Raw genomic sequence first — 22,632 nt, forward strand, 5'->3', positions numbered from 1 at the left:
TTCTCCTGCTAAATAAAGTGATTGCTGTAGCCAAGGAAATTTTTAGATACCTAGTGATACACAAACGTGGAGGGATATATTTAGAACTGACTGTAACCAGGTGATGTGATATAATGGTCCAGTAAAATAGGGAAAATGTACTATTAAATAAAAAAGCATACGTTCAAAAGCATATTATTATAAGTAAGGAATAAAACACAGTTTCCCAACACTTTCCTGGAAGATGATAATCAGAATGACCATTGATAGGGAAGAAACAACCTATGCTATTTTACATGTTTTGTCAAAGGATGTAAACTGTGAACTTTGGTGACCCATAGCTAAGTTCATCTCTCACTACATAAACGTATGCATTTAACTGAGGAGTGCACAGGAAATACACCCTGTGTGTAAACTGTAATACTGAGGTGATACAAAGAGAGGAATCATACACTTAAATAAAAGAGTTTTTCTCACATATGTTCAATAACTCTCTTGAGGGCCTCATGTGCCAGACTTTGGCCTAAAGAGTGCAACAATGATCTCACAGACACGCGACCTGTCTTCATGGAATGCACATTCTCGGGGGTTAACATTTACATAAAAGAAGTGTAGCCCCCTCAAATTTGTATTTGAAGTAAAAAGTAAAGTCTCATAGTTTCCAAATGTAACACAAAATAATGGGATAATGGAGGAATGTTATTGTTTTTTGTTATTCACAAGATTGAAGTGATGGAGGAGAATCACCTAGATGAAAGGAAGGTCAATCAGATTCTGTGGATATTCATTACGTTGATGGTAGGAATGCAAAATGGAACAGTTATGTTAGAAAACCATTTGGCTGTTTCTTATATAGTTAATCTCAATTTAACACATGACCCAGCAATTCTACTCCTGGGTATCCCTAAAGGATGGAACTTCTATCCCAACAAAAACTTGTAGGCAAGTGTTTGTAGTAGCACTGTCCATAATCCTGCCAAACTGGAGACAGTCCAAACACCTATCACCTGGAATCTAAAAAATAAAATACGAAGTATTCAAACAATGATATACTCTTCAACAATAAAGAGGAAGAAAGAAACTCCTGGAAGTTGCTACTACAAGGATGAACCTCAAGGCATTATGCTAAGGGAAAGAACCCAAGCACAACAGACTTCAGATTATATGCTTCCATTTATTGGAAATGTCCAAAAAGAAGTAAATCTACAAAGAAAAGTAGATTAGTGGTTGTCAGTCCTGAGGATGGGAATGGGCATTGATAGCAAAAGGTCACGAGGGATACTTTGGGTTGATAAAAAGATTTTAAAACTGTATTGTAATGATGGTAGCATAAGTCTTAAAATTTACTCAAAATTTATTGATTTTTCCACTTAAAATGGGTGAATTTTATAATATGCAGGTTACACCTTATACTTCAATAAATTTGTTTAAAAAAGGAAGTAGGAACAAAGAGTAAACCTATTTTTTAATTACATAATGCAATTGCCATAATACAGGATATTAAATATTTTCAAGTATAAAGGTCCATAAAAAAAAATCTTACAATTAAGTATATTGTTCGTATAAAATACAAATAATAAAGTAAATAGCAAGTGGAAAATTCCGATTGCCACAGTATTTGATGATAATTGTTTAAATATTTATCTGGATAGTAAATGCTGTCTGTTGCATTTAATTTATAAGATTTAAGACTGTTTTTTTAAAAATTAGTGGCCAAACACAGATTTATTACAGCACTTAATTTTCTTTTTCTCCTAGCTCTTGTATATGCTTTAGTTGTTGCAAGAAGTTAGGTCAATAATACAAACAAGAAAGGAAATGTCAAGAAGCACCAAACTTCAGGTTCAGGATGATACACACTGACCTGAGTAACAGTTGAGGATATGTTGCTACCTGTGTTAAAAACTTAAAATTGTTGTCAGAATGCTTTGCTTTTATATTTTGCATACCTAGAAAAGATGACAAATTGAGTCTTTCAAAGTCATTCAATTTAACTCACTCTTCTAGTTTGTACTAGTCGTAGAAAGTCCCGATCTAGTGGTCATTCAAGGTGGCAATTACACTGCTTACGATACTGATCCCTAGAATATTTATTTACTTATTTAGTAGGTGCCAATCAGAATGGCAAAATCAGAAAAGTGAGGATCAAATATCTTAAGGAATTTGCTCTGGTCCCACAGTTAGGAAGTCGAAATTTAAATATTCAAACCCAAATGTGCTTGATTCCAAAACCTGAATTTCTGGATAACAGATTTAATGACATATCTACCCCCAGTTGAAATCAGTATTCCCCTGAATTAGTTAAGATCTAAAATAATCAACATCCCCATTTAAGAAAAAGAGAAACTCAGATAAGCACTGGAGTGTTTGTGCCATATTTGTGTAATATCTGATTCATACAAAATAATAAATGTGATATCTGGGCATATTATAAAGCATAATGATAAAGTCATCGGCAAAATAAACTCAATTAAGAAGTAAAAATCTAGTAACAGCTGAAGTTACTCCCATGTGCTTCTCCCTTACCACCACCTCTGTGTCTTTCTCTTAACTTTTAAAATGTCTCCACTTATACATAAATACGTTGCTTAGTTCTTGTAATTGAGCTTTATTAAAATGTTACAAGAGAGTATGTATTTTGCAACTTCTTTTTTAAATTGAACTGCCCATTTCCTAGTTCATTCAAGTTGTTACATAAAACTCTATTTTTTTTTTTACCATTTAAAAATATTTTATTGTTAGAATAAACCACATTTGGCATGTCTATTTTCCCATCACTGGATATTTGAGATGCTCCCAGTTTTTGCTATTATGAATTTTTTTTTAAAGATTTTATTTATTTATTTGACAGAGACAGAGACAGCCAGTGAGAGAGGGAACCCAAGCAGGGGGAGTGGGAGAGGAAGAAGCATGCTCCTAGAGGAGGAGCCTGATGTGGGGCTCGATCCCAGGACTACGGGATCACGCCCTGAGCCGAAGGCAGACGCTTAACCGCTGTGCCACCCAGGCGCCCCTTTGCTATTATAAAAATGCTGCTTAAAATATATTTACTGGTTCCTATATTCAAGAGTGCCTCTATATTCCTAGAAGTGAACTACAGGTTGAAGGAATAAGCACAGGTCACAAGATGATACCGAATTGTTTTCCGTAGTGCTTGCATAGATTTACTTTGCCGCCAGCCGTGTGTAAGAACACATTTGCTCATTCGCTTTACAAAAGTTTGTAATCTTCAGACTGCCTTCCCTCCCATACAAAGTGTTTTTCTTTATTATTTTAATCTACATTATAATGAGGTTGAATATATTTTCATAGATTTAGTCTTTAGTCCCTCTTCTGTTAAATAATTGATCATATTTTATCTATTTTTCTTTTGGGGGTATTTTCTTCATATTGATATTTGATTTACTTACAAATTCTGAATACCTTTATATTAGTTAAATATTTTCTTCTTTGTAGCTTGAGGCTTTACTTTCTTTATTGATACTTTCTCAGCAAAGTATTATTTATTTTTTAAAATATTTATTTATTTAAGAGAGAGAAAGAGTGTACACACAAGTGGGGGGAGGAGCAGAGGGAGAGGGAGAGAGAGAATCCTCAAGCAGACTCCCTGCTGAGTGGGGAGCCCATCACAAGTCTCAATCCCAGGATTCTGAGATCATGACATGAGCTGAAAAAGAGTTGACTGCTCAACTGACTGAGCCACCCAGGTACCCCAAGCATTTTAAAAATTAAATTTATCAATATTTTCTTCTATGATTTCCACTTTTATGGATTGCTTAGAAAATCTCTCATTATTATAGATGATTTATCTTGTATTCTTTTCCTAAGAATTTTAAACTTAACTGTAAGTCTCATTTCATTATAAATATGGTAAAAATATGATATATTGTTCAAACCAGGTTGTACTTTTTCCAACATTTTATTATAAAAATGTATAACATTAATAAAAGTTAAAAAAATTTTATAGTTAACATCCATATACAGCATATATCCACCGCCTAAAAACTATCTTCATTATTATTTTATTTTTGCTTTATCACTTATCTATCCATTAATTATTCCTTTATTCATACATCAAATCATCTTATTTTTAAATGAATTTCAAATGTTTCAGGTATCAGTACACATTTTCTTAAATAACTTCACCATCAATACCATTAACTAGGGTTTAATATTTATTTACAAGTTTTTTTCCTTTGAGTTTAAAATTGACTTACACTGATGTACAATGAAATTAGCATATTAAAAGTATATTAGCATATTAAATAATTTGGTGAGACTTGACAAATGTCTATACCTATGTAATAAGGTCATAGTCAAGGCTGAAAATGGGAAACTGGCCATCAATGGAAAACCCATCTACACCTTCCAGGAGAGAGATCCTCTCAATATCAAATGGGGTGGTGCTGGTGCTCAGTACGTTTTGGAGTCCACTGGTGTCTTCACCACTATGGAGAAGGCTGGGGCTCACTTGAAGGGTGGGCCCAAGAGGGTCATCATCTCTGCCCCTTCTGCTGATGCCTCCATGTTTGTGGTGTGAACCATGAAAAGTATGACAACTCCCTCAAGATGGTCAGCAATGCCTCCTGCACCACCAACTGCTTGGCCTCTCTGGCCAAGGTCATCCATGACAATTTCAGCATTGTGGAGGAACTCATGACCATATTCCATGCCATCACTGCCACCCAGAAGACTGTGGACAGCTCCTCTGGGAAACTATGGCATGATGGCCCAGGGGCTGCCCAGAACATCATCCCTGCTTCTACAGGCACTGCCAAGGCTATAGGCAAGTTCATCCCTGAGCTGAATGGGAAGCTCACTGCCATGGGCTTCGGTGGCCCATTGTCCCTGCCCCCAACGTGTCAGTCTTGGATCTGACTGCCACCTGCCAGTCTTGGATCTGACCTGCCAGATATGATGACATCAAGAAAGTGGTGAAGCAGGCATCAGAAGGCCACCTCAAGGGCATCCTGGGCTACACTGAGGACCAGGTTGTCTCACGTGATTTCAACAGTGACACCCACTCTTCCATTTTTGATGCTGGGGCTGCATTGCCCTCAATGACCACTTTGTCTAGCTCATTTCCTGGTATGACCATGAATTTGGCTACAGCAACTGGGTGGTGGACCTTATGGTCCACATGGCCTCCGAGGAGAAAGAACCCTTGGACTACCAGCCACAGTGAGAGCAAGAGGAAGAGAGAGACCTTTAGATGCTGGAGAATTCTTGCCCCAACTCATCATCCCCCAACATGCTGAGAATCTCCCGACTTCTACACAGTTTCTTGAAGAAGGGGAAGGGCTTGGGGAGCCCTACCTGGTCATGTACCATCAATAAAGTACACTGTACCCAGCCAAAAAAAAAGAAAAGAAAAGAAGAAGGAGGAAGAGGAGGAGGACAGGAAGAAGAGGAAGAAGAAGAAGAAGAAGAAGAAGAAGAAGAAGAAGAAGAAGAAGAAGAAGAAGAAGAAGAAGAAGAAGAAGTAGTAGTAGTAGAAGCAGCAGCAGCAACAGGAGGAGGAGGAGGAGGAAAGGAGCAGTACACATTGCTACCATAAGTGAACTCTAATAGACACAAAAGTAAAGAATTACAGGACTGAATCACATCTGGCCTCTAAAAAGGCAGCTTGTTTCTGAAGTCAGAACATTCCACTATCCCTGAACAGAAGTGACCCAGGGATGAGTACAAGTTTGTATTTCTGTGCCACTTCATAAGTGGAACTTGCCACTCAGATTTCAGGAAAGTAGAAATTTAGAAAATTAGAAAGAAAAGACATAGCAGGGATATAGGAAGGAGTTAAGGGGAGCAGAAAAGACCTGGGGAGTAAGTGAATAAGTTCTATGAAGCAGACGCTAGTCTTTGGAACTCATCGGAGAATAGTGTAGGTAAGCCTCTGGGAGGGGAGAAAGTAACGGACTAAGAGAAAATGAAACTGGTTCTGAAAGTAAAATAGCTCTTGAGAGAGAAGGCCAAGCTCTGAGAAGAGATCCAGGTAAAGGAGGTGGCAGGAATTTGGAGATGGTCCCAGACCTTCCACTTTCCTTCAGCTTCAAGCCTCCATTGTCCATTAGAGAATTATGACAGAGAAGCAGGGAGCTCTCGGAGATATTTCACTGAGTTCATGGATTGAAATTAAAATTTCCCAGGTTAAAAAATACCAAGAGAGGATCATTTTGATCTGTCCGGCTTGCTTCAAGAGTACTACACAAGGCTAAACAGAAAAGAATCCATTATTTTTAAATTGAGAAAAATCTATAAATATGGACTAGTTTATTACTTACCTAAGCATTATTGGTCAAATATTATGGTCAGATATTTCTAGGTTTCTTCATTTTAACATAATGTTACCACATATCTTTTGCCTAAATAAGATTATTTACAAAAAAACCCAAAAACCAAAAAAATGAAAAACTAGAGTCAAGCCAATAAACTGCCAGATGTCTCATCCAAATATAATTATTTATGTATCTGCAACTGGCTAGAGAACAATGAAATAATGCATTAAAATCGGTTGAACAGAAAAATTGAAAGCAACTATATCTTATTCTATGTAATTTCAAAAATTATAGGTACTTTTGATAAATATGTAACAAGAAGGTGTTTTACAGAATAAAAGTACATGAAAAGAAATAATTTTGGGGCACCTGGGTGGCTCAGTTGGTTAAGTGTCTGCCTTCGGCTCAAGTAATGATCCCAGGGTCCTGAGTTCGAGCCCCACATTGGGCTCCCTGATCAGCAGGGAGTCTGCTTCTCCCACTCTCTGCCCCCCTGCTCATGCTGTCTCTCTCTCTCTCAAATAAATAAATAAAATCTTTAAAAAAAAAAAAAGAACGTCAAGGTTTAAGAATTGTGGAAACAGGAAAAATAATAGGTAAGAGAAAATAGAAGATTTTCTTAAAAGCCACACACTCTGTGGAATATAGATAATAAAAATTGGTAACGCTGTGTTTCCTAATTTTGTTTTTTGAAGTCAAAAAGGACTTTGGAAAGTTAAAAAGATTTCCATGATCATATGAGCTCAGCAACTGTTGAGTTGAATCAGATCAATAATCTCGAGGACTTCTCAGCGACTTTAATGAACAAACTAGCAGTCTATATGATCAAAAACAGATGAAAAAGTATGAGAAGTATTTATCTACATAATGTTACTCATTAATTCATTCATTGAACAGCATGCCAATTAATGCCCTTATTATTAGATAACAATTTTTGCTAGAATCACAATTTGAAAAGGACTGCTGTGAAAAGTATGAATCACCACAGAGAACAAGCATTAATTAATCTTTGCAATCAAACCCTGTAGCCACGTATGATGCCCATTTCTTTCCTGAACAAAAATGAGAACTCAAATACTGCCATAAATCGTATTTAAAATAACCAGCTTATGATTTGGCTCCTTAAGTGATGCTTAAGTAATGTTTGTTTGTTTGTTTGCTTGAACATTCAATGCTTTAAAGAAATAGTTTAAATTATAATTCCTTATATTCAATGTGCTGGGACAATGCACAATTTAAAATGTCAGTTTCTGAAACTGAACCAAAGAGAACAAAATCGTCACAACAAAGCAGCCACGGGGAGCCTGACAGATCTGTGCGGGCAGTCCCAGCTGCATGAGAGGCACGCCACGGCTGTGCTGTCCATCTCCGCCACCAACGTGGGCCTCCTCTTACCCTGGCTGACCTGCTGGTCTTCACTGAGCTGCTCTGGAAGCCAGGAGAGCTGACCCAGGCTGAGGAGCGGCCACGCGGTCGTGGAGAGTCGAGCTCCGGGAGCATCCCCTACCTTGTTGGGAGAGGCAAGGTCGATGCTACCTTTGGCCCTTGATTCAAGAGATTAAAGTTCTAAGTGAATCTGGGCTTTCTGAGATCAATTTTTCAGAAATGACAGAAGCCACCGACTACCTCTACAGGGATTCAGAGCAGCAGAAGACCTAGGACCTGTTCCAGAAGTCCTCTGAAGAAGACAGAAGCACTTGGAGTTCCTGGAGGCAGTGGAGTCTTTTGACCCAAGAAGTGCTTCGAGGTCTGGAAGTGGTTCCCAGGACATGGGAGATTCGCTGCACGAAAGCACACTGATGCTCGTCCACCCAAGAAAAGGAATTTGAATTTTTTTGATAACTGAACAGCTTTACCTCTCCCTTGTAAGAGGAGGAAAAAAAAATTAAATCACAGAATTGATTAAAATAAAATAAGGCATTTTTTTTTTCTAAAAGGAAAGTCCCTGTAGTTATTAAACGGAGGGTAGGGTAGTAAAAAATAAAGTAGTAAAGCTACAAATGAGCCTGGACGAAGGGGGGGTATAAAGGGTTGTGTATGCAGTGGTCCGCGGGAGTGTGGGAGGCGAGGTGAAGCATACAGTAGGCCAAGCTATGGCACGTTCACACTCATGCCATTGCCGTGCTTCGTGCTGTGCCTTTGCTACCTCATCTCGCTTATCCAACTGTTAAAACCCTGTTCATCAAATATCAACTTCTCAGAGACTCAACTTACCTTCTCAGGAAACGTCAGTGCCTCCAGCCTCTGCGCCTTTGGGGTCCCTTGTACACCAGTAAAGATTCCTAATGTTATGGCTCAAATATAAGTAAAATGTGAAGAAACACAGTGAATTAATTGTCCCTGCCCTGTACATCATTAGGTATAGTATAATAGGGTATTAGACCTTATTTCATGATGAAAATAAACTGTGTCGCAAAAAGGACACTCTATCTAACCCAAGAGAAGCTTGGTGTCTCTCTCATTAGTTATATTTGATTAATATGATTATGGCATATATTGTACAGAAAAGAACAGGGGTTGGCAAACTTTTTCTGTAAAAGATCAATAGTAGGGGCGCCTGGGTCATTCAGTGGGTTAAGTGTCTGAGGTCAGCTCAGGTCATGATCCCAGGGTCCTGGGATGGAGCCCTCTGGTGGGCTCTCTGCTCAGCAGGGAGTCTGCTTCTCTCTCTCCTGCCACTTCGCCTGCTTGTGATCTCTCTCTCTTGCTCTCAAATAAAATCTTAAAAAAAGAAAAAAAATGAAAGGTCAATAGTAACTATTTTAGGGTTTGCAAGCCTTAGGTCTTTGTTTCAACTCTGCCTGCTGTTGTAATGCAAAAGTACCCATGGCAATATGTAAACAAAATAAACATGCCTGTGTTTCCATGGAAGTTAATTTTAACAACAAGGGGCAAGCCATGTTTGGTCCCCAGGCTATCGCTTGCTGACACCTGTTACAGAAGATAGCATTTCAATTAAAATTTTGCAATATCTATTTTAGTAAATCTTTAATTTTTGCATGGATTGTGACGATCTAATTAAAATGTCGTCAGTTACATGTGAACCTTATAAAAGTGTTCTTTGACGCAAGGGAAATATAAATAATTGGTTGCATAACAGCAGCCATAGAGGAAACTAATAAAGTTGAAAGGCAGTTATTTGAGAAGATAATAAGATTGAGAAACTCTATAAAAAAGTGAAGGAGAAAAAAGAATGGAAATGACAATATCAAGAATTAAACTGGGTAGATCACTATATGTGAAAGGATAAGAAGAGAGTACCAAGTACCTTATAGCAATAATTAAGTGAAATAGAAAAATCTCTTAGAAAATCCCAGATGAACAAAAATACAAAAATAAATGGAAAAGTTGAATAGCCTTAATAGTTTTATATCTAACAAAAGACCGAATTAGTAAATAAAAAAAAAAAAATTCTTACAGAAATTTCCACAACTGGGTGCTTTTGCTGGTGAAATGTTTATGGAAGAAAAAATACCAATTTTCAATAAACATTCTTAGAAAATGAAGGACAAATCCCTTTCCAGTGATTTTTTAAAATAAATATGAACATTTTTTCTTTAACAACTGTCCTCAATAATTTTTCTGTTGGACCCCTACTTTTCACTACATGCTGGGAGCCTTCATCATACCATTTTGACACATTCCGTAAGATTTCAGTTACACTTGGTTATTACAGTGGTATAGTATTCGTACTTAGAACTCAGTCTTTTCTATTAAAAATTTCCAATCTTGAGCTTTATTCAGAGATTATCCCTTATTCTCTATTACAACACAAATATCCCTGCTAGTAATAAGTTGGTAATAAGGGGTAAATAGGTGGTGTGAACTAGAAGAAATGCCCCTCCCCCCAACTGAGAGCTGGGTTCTCTGCCTTGGCTCTGAAGGGGGATATAAGAGGCAAAAGTCTCTCTTCATAACTGATCAATCAGTGGTGGGGAAGTATTCCAGAACTCACCTGGCTCTGTCTGCTTGGCCGGTAGCCTCTGTGGAAGTAATTGTTTCTACAAAGATGGGAGGGCGGGCCCTTCTTGGAGAGGTGCTCAATTTCGGCTCCACCCCTGAGAACTGTTCAGCTCTGCCAGTCTCAATCTCTTTCCCGGATTGTTTGTCCCACTGATTTTGAAATGTCTCTGACTCCTGTTCCTTCAATAACCTTTGTGTTTCTTCACGTAAACAACAGAAACCACTAGACTTCTCTTCCACAACCTCTAAGCTGCATGAAGAAACTTGGGCTCATTTCGTGTCACAGATTATGTTCCCCAGAAAGCAGACACTGAGGAGGGTCCTAGCAGGCAGGAAATCCATGGTGTGTGTTTCAGGGTCATCAAGCAAGATGAGGGAGCTGGTAGGTGCTGGCACTATAATTTTTATAATTATCTGACAATAAAATCTGGGCTTGTTCATTTCTACTATGCCCCGCTGTTTCCTCAAGTCTCACTCCTTTTTGCAGCAAGCTGAGCATTTCCATGTTGTTGGTGAAATCTGCAACATGTGGCCTACAAGGGGAGAGGCACCTTTCAATAATATTTATGAATCAGAATATATTTGATATTAAAGTCTAACTCATTACAAGCCAAGAATCTTATAGACCAATTTTCCTCATAAATACAGTCTGAAAAAATCCTTGGCAAAATATTGGCAAGTAGAATGCAGCAAATTTGGAATGAAAAATAGATGATGACCACTGGAATTGAATCTAAGAAATCAAGATTGTTTAATCATCAAAAACTTAATCAGCATAATTTTCCACCTTAATAAAATTAAGGAGAAAAAAACAATTGCTCATCACAAAGATTGGACAGAAATCATCAGGTAAAATTAAAACTTTATACATAAAAAATGTTTTCAGCAAAGTAGGAGTTGAAAAAATTTCCACAATCTAAAAATGTACATCTTTAAAAACGAATGAAATCAGCTAACATTGTATGTAATGGTGAAATACTGACTATCTCCCCTTTGTGATTGAGAAGAAGGCAAGCGTGCCTAATGTCACTTCTATTAAATATTGCTACAAGGTGAGGATAAAAAACATAGAGATCAGAATGGAAGAATTAAAGCTGTGTTTATCACAGAAGACATTGTTTTTTGCATTGAAAAATCTTTAAGAAACAAACAAAATGAAATCTTTAAGAAACTTATAAAACCACTACTAGAGTCAGAGTAAGGGACATTAGTAAGAATGTAGGATAAAATCTAATAGATTCACCCAGGAAAAGAGGAATGTATTTTGCAGAGTTGCTACCATCCAGAAGCAGATGGACAGGTAGACATCTTTGTCTTTCATCCAAATAGAGAGGGAAATATTTCAATATTTCATTATTAACCCTGATGTTTATCATAGTTTTGGGGTTTTAGTTTATCAAGTTAAGCAATTCATTTTCTATTCCTATTTCTCTATGAGTTTTTGTAATAAATGCTAGATTTTATCAAATGCTTTTTATAATTCTAGAGAGATGATGTGATTATCTTCCTTTATTTTGCTTATATGTTGAATTACTTTTATTAACTTTCCAAAGTTAAACCAAACTTGAATTTCTGAGGGAGAAAAACAAATGTGGCCATGATACGTTATGATGTTTATACATTGATGAATTCGGCTTCGTAACACTGTGTGTATGATTTTCCATTTACACCCAGTGCATCTCCAAGATTGAGATCAGGCTGTAATTTTTCTTTCTCATGCTGACCTTCTTGGGTTTTGGTGTCAAGTTTATGTTTATTTGAGAATATCTCCACCCCCATTTTCTATTATCTAGAAAAGTTTCTGTAGGTTTAGAACTCTTTCTTATTTTAATTCTGTTACATTTACCCCCCAAATCCCACTTGTTCTAAGGCTTTATGATTACTCAATTGACTATTGAGTTGACTGTTCAATTTCTTGAATATTGACTATAATTCAATTGTCAGCTGAAGACCTAATCACACAGTCATGGAACCCAATGAACTTCAGGCAAGACTGAGAAAAATTTTACCCCTAGAAACATATAGTGAAACTGCAAAAAATGTTAAGATACAAAGAAAATTCTCTTAAAGTATCCAGTAGGAAAAAAAGAAGAAGAAGAAGAAGAAAAACAAAAAAACCTTTCAATTGACTATTGACTATTCAATTTTTTTTAATAGTTAAAATATCATTCATGTTTTCTATATCTTATAGTCATTTTTACAAGCAGTATTTGTTCCAAATTTAAAAGGCGTGGCATATATATTTGCACAATACACAAGAATGATATTCAAAATATTTCAAGACTATAAAAACAACATAAATATATTTATAAATAAATGACACTGAAATATTCAGTTTTAGTTACATAGTAATTTAGCTCCATAATTTAATAATACTTAATATATATAGAACTACTAACCCAGTCATGTAAGTTATTAGTGTAAATTATTGATCAAATCATTCTAATATAATCCAATTCATTTGTTGATTTTTGGGAAATATTAGTGTCATCTTTTGTTTAATATGGCTGTTATTAACTAATTCATGAGACTTATTAAAATGATATTCATACTATCATTTGTAGCCTCCACAGTAGGAACTTTTGCTAACAACATTAGTGAAGTAATAGCAATTGCATTTAATAACATCCATTTAATAAGAACAAAATCTCTTATAACAGGGTTGTAAGAGCTACTCAATATCACATCTCTGTGACTAAGTTACCGTGTTTGTTTCCTAGGACAGCTCTACTAAGTATCATCAGCTAGATGGCTTAAAACAGCAGAAATGTATCATTTCATGGTTCTGGAGGTTAGAAGTCCAATATCCTGGAGTGGGGAGGACCATGCTCTCTCTGAAAACTGTAGGAGAATCCTTCCTTGCCTCTTCCTAGCCTGCGATGATTTGCTAGCAAACTTTGGCATTTCTTGGATTGCAGCTGCATTAGCTCTTCTCTGCCTTTGCTTTGGTATTTTCCTTGTGTCTCTGTATCTTCACATGGTCACATTGGTGCTCACTCTACTCCAGTGTGAGCTCATCTTAACAAATGACATCTGCAACGACCATATGTGAAGATGCCATTGTGTCCTTTTTAAGCAACGTAATTCAACCCATAACAGTTACAAATTATTTTTTCGGAATGTGTTATGAAATTTGTTTAATTCCTCAGCTAGTTGAGAGGCACAGTGCTATGGTTTAGATATAGTCCCATTGACCTCTGGCTCCTACTTTCCATTCTGACAGCCAAACTGTCACCCTTTGAAGGTATTTTTGTCTTTTTTTCCCTTCTGGATATTTTTAGAGGTTTCTTTTTTTGTACCTTATCTTTTTGCAGTTTCACTATATGCTTCTAGAGATAGAACTTTTCTTATCCTTGCCTGAGATTCACTGGTTTCCATGAATATATGATTGGGTATCTTCACAGATTCTGCTTTGTTCTTTTTCTTTTCCATAATTCCCGTTAGACATATGTCAGATGTTCAAACTCCTTCCTCCATAGTCCTTAGTTCACAAAATAGTTCCCACTCCTTCGCCCCTCTGTGCTGTATTTGACATAATTTGTTTTGATCAATCCTCCAGTTCTTTAATTTTCTCTTCAGCATTTTCTGATCTTCATATCTTTAAATAGAGGTTTTAAAGTTTAAATGTAGTTCATAACTTTATACTTGTGATATTTTCATTTCTAGAAATTGTATTAGTTTCTCTTTAAACTCTGATGATTTCCAGTGTTTCCAATTTCCTGATAATGTTCAAAAGCATGTATTTCATTTCTTTAAATATAGTGACCATGATTATGGTTATCTGATTATTTCTAAAATACCTAAAAACTTTTGCTGGTTTATTAGTCCTAGCTATTGTTTGTCTGGTGCTTACCACAATGCTTTGTTAAGAATGCTTGTTGAATTTTTTTGCTTCCCTTGTAACAATAGTTGTGGAAATAGACCTAGGTGCACAATAGGAAATTCATTTAGCATAGACATGCATGCCTTCAGTGTAGGACGACAGGGTCACCTGTCTAAAGAACTTTAGATTACATTTGTGGCTTAAGGTTTTTAAATGCCCAGGTAATGGCAATGTGGGTGGCAAATCCTTGTGAGGGGTAAAGTGGTTATAATTTCATAGCATTTTCCCTCTGGTTTTCTTAGCACCTACACAATTTTCCTTGCAGTCATCTGGGGTGTGGCTGAACGGCAAGTTCACTGTCAGATCACCCTTGACGGCAATGTGCACTCCTTTGTACTTCCTGTGTAAGCTCCTTCGGTTTGTCTTTTTTAATCAGGGCACTCAAGCTAGTGATTTCTAGGTTGTGAAAATGTTCTCAGGTTAATGTAGTCTGATACTCTCCTTATGTCCTAGACCCCTGCTTTACATTAGATAGTGGCACAATTATTTTTTTTTTTTTTGAAGATTTTACTTATTTATTTGAGAGAGAGAAAGCACAACCAGGGGGAGTGGAAGAGGGAGAGGGAGATGCAGGGAGCCCTATCTTATGGTCTATGACCCCAAGACCATGACCCGAGCCAAAGGCAGACCCTTAACTGACTGAGGCGCCCAGGCACCCCTATTTCTTCCTATCATAACTATAATTTGATGTTGTAAGATGCTGTTTAAAAAATATATGTAATCCAGTATTTTAGTTGTTTCAGAAAAAGGAGTAGTCCAAATACTATTTCACTTTTATTACTAAACATCAGATTCTTGTTTATTTTATTTTTTATTAACTAACAATTTTATCTGAAACAAAAAAGTAAATGCGTATGTACCAAACCATAAAGTCATCTACATGAGCCCTATTTAATCAGTAACCTTTAAATAGGCGTATAAAACACCAAACATAACAAGGCAGTAGCTGGACCACATATTTTAGTTATTTATATCATTTTGTAATAAATAATTTACATTAAACATACTGAAAGAATGTTTCAAGGAAGATTGGTAAAATTTAGATATAGAGTTGGCAACAGAACTAAAATAAAAAATACTCTGACCTTTTATTTACATACTTCTTCTAACTATAAATTGTAAAGAAGATTTTAGCTACATTAATTATTCATTAAATTGTGAAGAGCATTAGTATTTCTAGAGAATGAAAGATGTTTAAATGGGAAAGAACTGAGATGTGGAAGAGAGATGAAAGTAGTTATCCCTCTGAAATATTTTTAATATCATTAACATTAAACACTCACTATATACATAGCATTATGAAAAGTTTCTGTGAATGCATTCAATCAATCATTCACCTATTCCAGATACATTTTTCAGACATCCACTAAGCATATTTTTCAGGAAGTTTTCTCTCCTCCACCCTTCTGTCTCTTCCACTGTGTCAATCTCTTCTGGTGTTCATATTTTCTTTCCTTTTTTTTTTTTAAAGCTTTTATTTATTTTGAGAGAGCATACAAGAGGGGAGAAGGGCAGAGGGCGAGAATCTCAAGCAGACTCCATGCTGATAATGGAGGATAGAGAGTCAGACCCCCAACCAACTTGGCCATCCAGGAGCCCTGTTGTTCCTATTTTCTTTCATAAAAAACATTCAACAGCCAATGATAACTACTAATGTTTTACTTTTATTATATCCCAGGAATTTAGTAATCATTTCATTGCATTATTTCATTTAAAACCCAAAGGAGGTCTGAGAGTTAATCTCTTATTGATGCATTTTAAGGTGAGGGAAATGAGTTAAAGAACCAGCCCAATGTCACACAGTTAATGAACTGCAGGTGTTAATGGAGTCTTGTCTGACTTCAAAGACAGATGCTCTGCTGCCTCCATAGTAATAGATGTGTGGTACCTTTAAAGAGAATTAAAAGGTAAAAAATGAGTTTAACAGCATCACACCAATAAGTTCTCCCTTCTACACACATACATATTCACAAAGATCTGTTTTTCACAACTGTCATTCAGTTGAAGCCACCAACCAGTGATCAGTGATTCCATTTTGAGTGGCGTCACCTTCAGAGAAAATTGTATAGAAGCCAGAAAGTAATTTAAAGGTCTTTCAATCTTTACTCACACCTGCCAAAAACATTGTTGAGACTCTTAAGTCATAATGCTGCTAAATACTTCCAATATTCTCTTTTCCCTTCTTCCCAAATTCTCTCAGATGCTTCTCAGAGTGTTTCTCCCTTCTTCTCCTTTATTATACAGATTAGCAAAATTTCACTTGGCATTTTCTTCTGAACTTCCTTCCATCTCTATGGTTTTTACTTTCTCTTTTGTTTTCAAATTCTGAACTGGAATACTTAGCGTTAGGCTGTTAGAGAAGGTCTACCTTCTGGGAAATGAGAGAAGCTAGAAATACATGCACATTTGTGTGTGTGTGTGTGTGTGTGTGTGTGTGTGTGTGTGATATAAAACAGAATTTGGGTGTGCTAATGCTTAAAATAGAAAAAAAATCTAGGATAAAAAGATAAAGAAAAAAATGAACTTGAAGTTGCTATGGCCATTTTGCTTATTTTACAGGGAAGCATTATGAATAAATGGAGTAACTGAATCTAAGCTATAATTACCTCTTCTTTGCAGAAGGGTGACCATGGCAATGGGAGATATGCTCTTTAAGGCATTCTCTTCTGCTAAAACCCTAAAATATTCTTCCCTCATATTGAACTGGGTAAGCAGTTCCATAATATGTACAGTTAATTCATAGATATTAAGATAAGTATTTTTATTTTACAATACAGCCACTTCAGAAAACTCTTCATGGCACTGGGTATAAAGTTAAACATTTACTCAACAAAACCCAGCAGTATCTCTCCTAGATTTTTGACTAAAAAAAGAAAGGAAAACCATTGTCACACTCAAATGTATTTGTAAATGTTTATAGCACCTTTATGAATAATGGCCCCAAGCTAAAAACAATCTAAATGTCCCACAAATACTGAACGGATGAATCTTGATACTTCACACATTAGAATACTCCTCTGTCATTAAAAGGAATAAGCTACTGATACATACAGTGATATGGATGAACCTCGAAAGTATTATGCAAAGTGAAAGAAATCACTTAGTCACAGAACATAAATAACTATATGATTCCATTTAATGACATTCTAGAAAATTCAAAATTATAGAGACATAAATTATATCTGTGTTTCCCAGGGGCTGGGGTTAGGAAGGAGATTGACAACACAGGGGCCCAAGGGAACTCTTTGGAGTCATAGGAATGTTATATATCTTGATAGTAGTGGTGGTGACATGGTTTACATTCGTAAAAAAAATAAAAATAAATATTTTAATTTGTCACGTATATAAGTGCGTGTATTAATGTATATGTTCAAACTATTTAAAAATATTTTTGCATATTATTTCTAGATAGATTTTAACACACTTAGGAGAATAATTATCCACAACCCCAGAGTTTTCCGAATTCTGTACTATTCCCTGGGATTCACAGTTTAGGAAGCTACGTTAGTTTCTGGTCACTTGGGTTCCAGTTAACATATTGTTACCTCAGTGCCCTACTGCTGTGAAACTCTTTTCTTAGACAAATTTTTACGATGGAGAGCCCCAGTACACTCTGTGGTGCCTAAGTGGAAGGGCTGCTGGGGCTTGGTTCCAATGAGTGAAATTGTAGCCATGAAGTAGGGGTTGAGGAAAGCAGAAGGCTGGGTCTTCTTGGGCGAACTCACTCAAAGTAGAGCAACTAGGAGTCGTTTCAGTAACAAGGAGCCGGGACATGGGAGGACTGGGTGAAGAACAGAACGAAGTTGTGCTAAATGTCACAGATTTGCTGTTCTTACCCAGGTTTCATAGATTTTCTTGAATAAATCAAATTTTTCCTCAAATTATTTTATGCACATAGGACAATTTCCAGAGACTTTATATGGCTATTATTATTGTTTAAAATAATTGTCACATGCAAAATAATGGCTGTTGGCTGGGGAAAGGGTTTACTGAGCTCCTCACACTGCCATTCCAGAAGTCCAGGGCAAATTTTTACTGATCTTCAGAGACTTCTAAGTTTCATAATTAGTCTTGTTCATATAGTACTAGGGGATAGTTGTGGGAATGATTCTAACCAGTTGGCACACATATAAGCTGGAACAGTACTCCTCAACTCCAGCGGCACATGATTCCTCCAGGGCGGGGCGGGGGCGGGGAGGGGGCTTTTTAAAACACTGATGAACATGGCTGTTCTGGATAGGACCTAAGTATCAGTAATTTGAAAATAATTCCCGGGGTGATCCTAACAGGAGCCAGATTTGAGAGCCACAGAATTAGACATTTTAGAGGGGGCTCATGGATTGGATGCATAGTTGGAACTATGTGACTTTTATGCTTTCCTCCAACATTGAAAATTGAGATTACAAACTTCGTGAGGGGATCTGTGTAGTAAGCAGTTATCCCTTCTTTACACCAGTATAAACAAAAAAAATAATGAAAATAACTCAGAGCATAAAGTCTTAATAGCTTTTATTTGATAAAGGCATGACTTGCACAAAATTTTATTTCTCAGCCTTCTGATATATATAGTCATCTCTGCAAACATGCTATTATTTATAAACCTATTCAGGGATTACAGTTATTACAGCAAGTGACATATGTTGGTAGAACTTGGTAAATTTCATGTCTACACAATATGACAATCAGGTATCTTTTGGTTACATCATGACAAGCATTGCCAGAAGAGATTTGGAAGCATATAAAAGGTTTAAGGGGAAGAATATAGGAAAGCCACCCCACAATCCAGGTAGAATTATTTTCCTGACTTTCTGTAGGAACCCTTATTATCACTTAAAGTGGATTTGACTAAGAGGCTTCCAAAGATTATGGTCTTCATGTATCCAAAATAAAAAGAAAATTAGAAGCAATATTTTTAGAAACCATGCTGTAATGATTACACCATTCCTCCCTAGAGGATGGGCATTTCATTTTACAATTGCAGCAATTGTTAGTTTCTCCTATGTGGTTTTACCTAATTATATAAGTGGACTGTGTTTTGTACAAGATTATTATCATTAGTGTGACAAATTCTTTCCAAGTTTCAGTTTGTGAAGAATTTACTAGAAAAATCTATTGTTTTTTTTTTCTTCGATCCTTTTAAAAGTGTTAATCAACACTGTGACAAGACTGTACATGAATACTATTTTCTCTTAACATTTGGATAATTACCAGAAATGATTTAATTAAAGTTAACAAGAAACCAACACATTGTGATTTACATTGTAAGAAATCATTAAAAGTTAGTGTCAAAGGCAAAATATTACTCATCATTCTTGCCATTGTCATTTTGAAAAGGAGGGTACGGTATTTAATGTGCTGGTATCTTGAGGACACATTTTCACTGGGTCTTTTTTCATGTCTCCTAACCATCCCAGGCATGTTGGTGGAATAACTAACTTATAATAATTTAAATGATATAAAATGTGAAATAAAATAAAAATTTAAATTACAAAGACAGTAGTTTTAAAAGAAAAACAAACAGAAATAAATAAGCCCACCCACATTTTAACAGCTTCCCAGTTTTATGATAACATTGAGTCTCAGGCCAAACGCAACTTTAAGAGGTTGTCCGTCTTCATTCCCTACATTCATGTTGTTAGAACATTATTATGTTTTGATTTATTGCCTTTTTTCACCCTCATATCCCAAAATACTAGCAAGTTCTTCTGACTCATTCTCCAGAATCTCTTCTAATCTTTCCATCCTCTTCCTACTGCCATTATAATTCCTTCTTGATATAGCAGAGGTAACATATGAAAACAAGAACTCAAATAGTTGATTGACCCTTTTATAAGTTCCTGTTGTTGAATTGATCTTTGACAAAAAAGAAAGACAATTCAGTGGAGAAATTTTCTACATAAATAATGTTGGAAAAACCATATATTCACATGCAAAAAAAAAATCTTGGTACAGACCTTTCACACACAAAAAAAAAACCCCTCACAGACATAAATATAAAATGCAAAACTATAAAACTGATAGCAGATAATGTCGGAGAAAGTCTAGCTGACTTTGAGTTTGATGATGACTTTTTTAGATATAACAGAAAAGCATAATCCATGAAAGAGAAAATTTATACCTTGGACTCCATTAAAATTAAAATATTTGTTCTGCAAAAGATACAGAAATGAGGGAATGAAAAGAATTAACTGACTATCTTTGCAAACACAGATCTGATAAAAGGCTAGTATCCAAATGTTTTTATGCTAAAAACTCTTAAATAAGAGTAAGTACTTACTCTTAAGAATAAGAGTAAGAAATTAAACAATCCAATGAAAAAGTGAATGCAATATTTGAACAATCATCTCACCAAAAAAAAAGATGGCATATGCTTATGAAAAGATGATTGATATCATATGTCATCAGAGAATTACAGATTAAAGCAACAATAAGATACCACTACACATTTATTAAAGAGGCTAAAATCCAAAACACAGAGAACACCAGATGCTGACAAGGTTATGGAGCAATAGCAATTCTCATTTATTGCTGGTAGGGATACAAAATGGTACAGCCACTTTGGAAGGCATTTTGACAGTTTCTTATGAAATTAAACATACTCTTAATGTACAATCTAGCAATTTCACTCCTTGCTATTTAGTTAAATGAGTTGAGAACTTCTGTTCACGCATAAACCTGAACGAAAATATTTATAGCAGTTTTGTTTATAGTTGCCAAAGCTTGGAGGTAACCAAGGTGTTCTTCAATAAATAAATGGATAGATAAACTGATACATTCAGACAATGGCATATTATTGAGCAATAAAAAAGAAATGAGTTATCATTCCATGAAAAGACATGGAGGAAACTCAAATGCATATTGCTAAGTGAAAGAAGCCAACCTGAAAGGGTTACATAATGTATGATTCTAACTATACAGCATTGTGGAAAAGGCAAAACCACAGAGACAGTAAAATGATTAGTGATTGCTAGGGGTTCTGGGCAGGGGACGGGATGGCTAGATAGATCACAGATGTTTAGGCACATGAAACTATTCTGTATGACACTGTAATAGTGGGTACATGCCATTATACATTTATCAAAACACATGGAGTTTGTAACACAGAGAATGAACCTGAACGTAAACTGTAGAACTTAATTAATAATAATGTAACAATTTTGGCTCATCAATTGTAATAATTATAGCACACTAATTCAAGATGTTAATAAGGTAAACTGTGTGCGTGGCAAGGGGAGTAAAAGGGTTATAGGAAAACTCTGTACTTCCCACTAAATCGTTCTGTAAATTCCAAGCTGTTCTAAAGTCTATTAATTGTTTTGAAAAAAGTTCCTGATGGCTTTTTACTGCTTTAGACCCAAATTTAAGCTCTTCACTTTCTTTTGAGGTCCTACCTGTTAGGCTTCTCATCTCTCTTTCTTACTTCATCTTCTACCACATTTTACTTGTCCCACATATCCTCCATTGTGTTAATCGAATCTAATAAAGCTTTCCAATTTGGGGCTTCTGCAGTTGCTATCCCCTGGTGATGTTTTTACCAAAATCTTCACGCCTTCCCTTCATTCATAGGCCTTCAAATAAGACTTTAATTACCAATTCATCTGCAGATTTCTTTGCATAGGACATCAGTAGATGGTATGTTCTTATGTATGTTTCTCATGTTTCACCTACATAAACATGAAATTTTATAAAACCAGGTGCCTCATTCGTCCTGTCTAAAACTGTCACTTTACAACTGTTTCACAGTCTAGAAAAAATGGCCATTGTGTAATAATCACAAAATTAATACTTGAATCAATTAGTTATTTTATAGGTGAGAAAAATAAGAAATTGAAAGTTTGTAGACTTGTTAATGTCGATTCAGCTGGAATGTCATGGGAAGGGAATCTTATTTCCTGCTGTCTCTTTAAGGAATGGCTGTTCCTCTATCATAGACAGTGAGGCTGTGCAGTATGGGATATTCCTACCACCACTGGCATAATTTTAGGGAAATAGAGTGGTTTGCATGAAGACTAGCATGAAGTTTTTGTCAATTAGGATGTAATAAAAGCTTAAATAAGACACAGTGAAGATGATATGCAATAATATATATTAGGTTAAAATATATGGATTTTTCCTAAAATACGCTGTATGTTGTTTTTCATTTAACGTGCTTTACAAATCAAAATAGAATCCCATCATTATGGCCTACAAGTCCTAGAGCTCCACATTTACTGCTCTGCACAATGAGCTTTTTCCTATAGCCTCCTCAGTGACCTCTAGTCTCTGATGTCATTAGTTAAAATGTATTTTAACAAGAGAAATTAAATGCCCTGAATGTTTTGACCTGAGGATGGAATGGTGCTATGTATCAATCAACAGATATTTGAGATCTCTTGTGGGTAAAGTTATTATATTCTGGGCTATACTACAGAATGAGTGATTCATTTCTTTCTCAGGTTTATGCACATTTAGGGTCATTTATTTAATGTTAGAATGAGATCACAAATTCAAGGGAAAGCATAAAATATATAGTACAATTATTAGATTCATCCT

The 22,632-nt window shown here is 35.8% G+C and overlaps 1 pseudogene; it reads left to right on the forward strand.

Moving 5' to 3' along the window:
* Positions 1-1,023: 1,023 nt before the first annotated feature.
* Positions 1,024-5,164, forward strand: LOC113266072 (glyceraldehyde-3-phosphate dehydrogenase-like; annotated as a pseudogene).
* Positions 5,165-22,632: the final 17,468 nt, after the last annotated feature.

Source organism: Ursus arctos, unplaced genomic scaffold, assembly GCF_023065955.2.
Source record: "Ursus arctos isolate Adak ecotype North America unplaced genomic scaffold, UrsArc2.0 scaffold_37, whole genome shotgun sequence".
In the NCBI taxonomy this organism is placed as follows: Eukaryota; Metazoa; Chordata; class Mammalia; order Carnivora; family Ursidae; genus Ursus; species Ursus arctos.